The sequence below is a fragment of the Elaeis guineensis genome, chromosome 3 (assembly GCF_000442705.2).
Source record: "Elaeis guineensis isolate ETL-2024a chromosome 3, EG11, whole genome shotgun sequence".
Classification (NCBI taxonomy): Eukaryota; Viridiplantae; Streptophyta; class Magnoliopsida; order Arecales; family Arecaceae; genus Elaeis; species Elaeis guineensis.
The window spans coordinates 22526471-22532370 of record NC_025995.2 but is presented as its reverse complement, the minus strand read 5'-3'; the positions used below and the strand labels follow the sequence as shown (position 1 = coordinate 22532370).

The 5900-nt window shown below is 37.0% G+C and overlaps 1 pseudogene; it reads right to left on the bottom strand.

The window, feature by feature from the left end:
- Positions 1-2499: 2499 nt before the first annotated feature.
- LOC140856449 (pentatricopeptide repeat-containing protein At1g31430-like) lies at positions 2500-5237 on the bottom strand (annotated as a pseudogene).
- Positions 5238-5900: the final 663 nt, after the last annotated feature.

Sequence of the window (5900 nt, the reverse complement as noted above, 5' to 3'; positions counted from 1 at the left end):
AAATTATAATATATTTTTCTGACATGATTTATGATATGATACATGAATTTGATGAATGATATTTTGTTATTGAAAATATCCTATTTTGAAATGTTATGATGTAGTATAATTGAATATATTGATTTTATTATGTATTATATTGATTGATTTCGATACCACATGATTATGTATTTTCTTATCAAACAAGAATAAAAGATATGATTTATGAAAAATTTTGATATAAGAATAATATGAATTGACAACCTGACTATATAAAGGACCCCACCAATGGGGGCAAATATGTTGGCAATTGATTTGTCCCAAAAATTTATGTCGCCAGTGAGAACAGCAACATATCGCCAGCGAGACCAGTGACAAACCGCCAGCGAGACCAGCGGTTCCGAAGAACTTTGCTGTCAGATGATTCGCAGCCCACCGCAAGATGATATGTAGTGTTATGATCCTGCCACAGAAAAAATGTGGTCATAGCTCATGATTGATGAAAAGAATTTAAGAGTGAAAGAAATTGAAATCTCTTAAGAAACTCGAATTTTTGAAAAAGAAATAAATTTAGCATAAACTATATTGCATAATTGAAATTGATTTCAAATTGATGAACTCTATATGCTTATTTTCTATAAATGATTATTTACTTTAATGTCTGATGAAATCTATTTAAAGTGATCATTACTTACTGGGCTGTCTAGCTCATTACCTCCTATTTTATTATTTTTTACAGATGTTGAGAAATTAAGATGATACAAGATATAAATGGAAGAGTGATTAGAAGCAGAACCTCCATACTTTTATTTTAGATTGAAAGTCTTATTGAATTTGATATAAGGTCTATTGAACATTGTTGAATTTATTGAGATATTAAAGTTGAAATTTGGATTGTTATATTTTTGATTTAAATTATTGACTAATTATTCCACTGTTGTTTCATGATAGCATGATAAGATGTCTTGCATGCTTGTGGGGAGAGTTCTCTGAGTATGCGGTGGTTGTTATGATCTTTGGCTCACCATCTTGGGTCGGGGCATGACAATAGCCAACCCCAACTAGTTTGAGGTTAAGACTTAGTTGAGTTGAGTACTAGTTCATGGTTGAATTGCTGCAGTGTTAGATCAGCAAGATTAGGCATAGTTGTGCATGAATTACTGTAGGTCTACAAAAGCTTTTCCCAGACACATGAACAACTAGTTATAGATGCATGCTCTTTGAGGATAAATTAAGCAATTAAACCCGCTACAGATAAAGATTATTGGGAACAAAAGTTAAACTTGTCACATATTTGGCACATCGAGGCTAGCTACTGACAAAATCTACAAGCAGCGCTTTCTTGAAGTAGGGCAGAAGACCTGCACTCTATAGTGCATCTGTTGCACAACTGGTGAAATCCAAAAATTTGAACAAGTTTTATAGGATATGTACCTTGTCAATATAGTCCATTGGCCAACCTGAGACAAACATTCCTCTTCTTTTTCAGGGTCATGATATGTAGATCTATAAGACACAATAGATAAAGAAACATTCACCAGCACAATATTTTCTGGATGCTATTTTCTGCAAATGGCTCAAATTAATATCTTCCAAAAGTAAAAGTTGGATCAACCGTGTCAATCTTGTGCCTTTTAAAACCAGAGCATGCACCCTATTTATGAAGCAACAAATGAATCATTCACAATCATGCTCTGCAAATTTATTTCCCCCTTTTGTTATGAACTACTCACTGTGGAAAGAGAAAATAAGCAATATGAAAATGAGACAATTAGAGCATATCATACACAAATAATGGGTTGGCATGGAGAAAAGTGGGATAATATTTCCTGGATGCACAGCTTTCTAGAATCGATAAAAGGATGTACACTTACTTGAGGATGATATCGACTTAATATAAATGAACACATAATCTCTTCAGATCAACATATCCAAGATTGCGGCTAACAATAACTTTTATAATTACAGAAGCATCAAAATCTTCCTAAGTTTCTGATTTTTAGAGAGGCCCTTGCTAATACAATGACAGCATTGGGTTAAGTAAAAGGGATGATTCTACATGTAACCTTCAAACACCTAGAACACAGTCAACACCACAAGGACCTGGCTTGCCTGAGTCTGCACAGATCAACTTTGCATTTCAAATACAGTGGGCTACATTAGTTATGCTTTCATTTGTTTACTGAAAAGAGCAGAAGGCTTTCCAATTATATGGACATATAAAATTATGGAGATAAGACTGCTAGTCATTTGTGAAAAAAAAACTATGCTTCATTTTTTTACTGAATAGCGCAGAAGGATTTCCAATTATATAGCATATATAAAATTATGGAAATACATATATAAAACTGCTAAGTCAATTATGAAAAAAAAAGAGGAAAGTTTTCCCAAATAATAGGCACATAAACCCAAGACCACCAAATAATAATTGATCATACACTGTTCAGAGTAGTCAGTCCTCACCTTGATCTCTGGACAAGTGATAGAAATGCTGGAAAGTACTCTGAACAGTGCATGGTCAGTTGAGCCAAAAGGTGAAATTGTTATATAGTTTATATCCACTTTTATAATGAAGGAATCAGGATATTCTTCTTCCGAATGACATGAGATACATTAACTTGAGAAAAAGTGAAAGAACGCACATCAAGAGAAATTGAACAAACAAAGTATAATGTCACTATTAACTCCTTCAACAAACTTGTTCAAGATGAAAATCTCCTCAGTGTAACATCCTGAAAATGTGAGGCAATAAAGTCAATCTTCCGCATCAAGAATCCTATAGTATTCAATTAGTAGCCACATAAGCTGAGTCACATTCCAGCAAGACATAATTTAAGAATATCATCTACATGTTCTTCAAAAATCCTTTGAGTCTTCTGACTTCCACTTTGTACAAGTTCTGGTTACAACAGGTCCAGGTGTCGGCAGCACCTTCATATGTAAATACCCCAAGCTGGGTGAACTGTTTGTACCAATACAAGCTTCCAAGCTTGTATTCCTCATTAAACACAAAGAGCTATGTCAGTCAAGTTTATGTAAGCTTCAACTTCTGGCATCAAGACAATAATTCCATCTCAAAAACCAAATGTGTGACTGTCAACTGTATAGGCTGCTTCAATAAGATTTGGCTTGAAGGGTTTTCCCAGCAGAATCTCCCAGAATCAAACAAGAATTATTGTCAAGTGGCTTTCAGGGGACAATTTGCTCTGGAACATCATATCTCACCTTTCAAGAAGGTATGATGTATTAATAATATCTTGATCATTTATCTCAATTTGTTCATTCAAGTCCATAAGCCTGCTTATACCGTTCAGCACTGAGTAAATCTGACTTCTTTGAGGAGATGCAGTATCGGCTACAAGGAACTCATAAATCATGCCATTCAATTCAATTGAACTGCAACCTGGCGTCTTCTTGATACCGAGATATTTCATCTTTCTTCTTATTTTGGTGACATCATCCCATCTGTCTGCTGCAGCATATATATTAGCCACAAGAGTATGTAGACCAGAATTTACAAACTCCAGTTCAATTACTTGTTTGGCTAGTCGCTCACCCATCTCGACATTACCATGCATTCTACAAGCATTAAGCAAAGCACCCCACAAAGGTAAGATACTTTTATCATTATTATTGGGTATATTCCCAATCAACTTCTCTGCATCATCCAAAAGACCGGCACGACCAAGGAGATCAACCAAACAGCCATAGTGTTCTAATTTGGGTTCTATTTGATGCACTTCCTTCATAGCATCAAAATACTTACGACCTTCATCCACTAATCCTCCATGACTGCAAGCATTTAAAACACCAATAAAGGTGATATCATCTGGTTCAGTTCCAATGCTTTTCATCTCTGAGAACAACTCAAGTGCTTTGCTTGTTTGCCCATTTAGAGCCAGCCCACAGATAATTGAAGTCCACATTGCAGTGTCCTTTCCTTCCACTCCCCTAAATATATCCAAGGACTTCTGTATGCACCCACATTTTGCATACATGTCTATTAGTGCTGTGCCAACCACAGCATCAATTTTTATCATATTGTCCTCGATGTATCCATGAATCCATTTTCCTTGTTCCAGTGCTCCAAACTAGAACAAGCTGTAAGAAGAGCAGCGACTGTGTACTTATCAGGTTTGACTCTTTTCAGCTGCATCTCTCTAAAAAGTGCCATAGCTTCTTCAAAGTGGTTATACTGCACATATCCATTAATCATAGCAGTCCAAAGAATTACATCTTTCGCAGGGCTCCGGTGGAACAACTGTCTTGCTTCATCCAACCGGCCTGAATTCACATATCCTGAGACCATGCTAGTCCAAGAGATCACATTTCTTTCTGGCATGCGATCGAAGAACCTACGAGCCATATCTACATGGCCGCATTTCACATACATATCCAACAAAGCATTTCCAAGAGGTACACTGAATCTAAATTCTTCATTCATATAATGATGAATTCTTGTTCCCAACTCCAAATTCCTTGTTGAAACACAAGCAGAAAGTGTACTCACCAAAGTAGGTTCGTCAGGCTTCACACCCTCCTGATCCATCCTCCAGTAAACAGAGATAGCGTCCCAAAACTTCCCACTTTAACATAACCCGCTATCAGAATATTCCAAGAAATTATACCCCTTCCAGGCATTTCATCGAACAACAACTGTGAAATCTCAACCCTACCCAAGTCTGCATACATGCCAATCAGTGAGTTCCTTACATATGGATCGAAATCAAGCCCAGTTTTAACAATGAGTGCATGGTTCTTTCTCCCTTCCAATTCCATGTGAAGGCAGCCTATCGCCTTCAAAACAAAGGGGTACGTAAAATTATCTGGCTGCAAAGACTCCTCCCTCATTCTATCCAACAAAAGGAGAGCGCTCTTTAGATTCCCCTTCTTTGCGAATGCTTTGATCATTAAGTTGTAGATGAAAAGTGATCGGTTCTCGAGGGTTTCAAACACCTTTGTTGCATGGTTGAGGTCTCCGGACACAGGATCGGTGCAAAAGACCATGAGGTCATCTATCACATCCCGGCTTAGGTGGAGGGATGAGACGAGGATTTGGCAGTGGATTTGCTTCAGTTGCTTCATGGACTTGCAATTTTCGATGAGGGAGATACATCTGTTCTTGGTTAGCCTTTTCACTTCGGAGCTAGAGATGGAGAAGCGATAGCAGATAATTTTTGAAAGAAGTTGGAGGGAAAGGGCAGAAATCGCGTTTTGGCGGATTCGGAGCAACATGTGAGGGTGTGTGCAGACGTCTAAAACCCAGACCGTGTGATATTTATGCGACATCATCGCTAACAGCGAGGTTGCATTTGATACATTGTCAGATAATTTTGAAAAATAATTTAATTATTTTTATTAATTTTTATTTTTAATAATAAATAATTCAAGCCTGAAGCTCATCTGATATGAACACAACCAGCCATATCAGAAACTAAAATATCCTAAGAAGGGATAGACGTCGTTTCTGATCCTATTCATAAAGTACTGATTGAGTGATTAGTCCGCTGTAGATTGGTAAACATATGAAGCATGAAAGAGGCGCACATTCTAAATAGTCCAAATACCTGTGAGCAGAGGATGATATTCTGTCTGGCGATCCTATCTCAAATCATAACCTATCGTTCTAGCAGAATCTCCTTTCAAATAAATATGGGTAGCCCCCCAATATAAGCCATGCATATTTGAACCCTTCTTAGGCTCCTCTGTTTTTTGCTCATGGCACAAATATATCAAATAACGGGGTACCTCCAGTAGCCACTAACTCAGAATGTAATCTTTTAATGACAAAAATATCTACTATTATTATCAATCACACTGCCGTCGAAATTTATCTTGGGGTAGTTTAGGGGTAGGGATTCCTAAATAAGATAAACTATCCAAGTTGCAATAGCTGAAGAGGAGTCCTACTTATCCCTAAC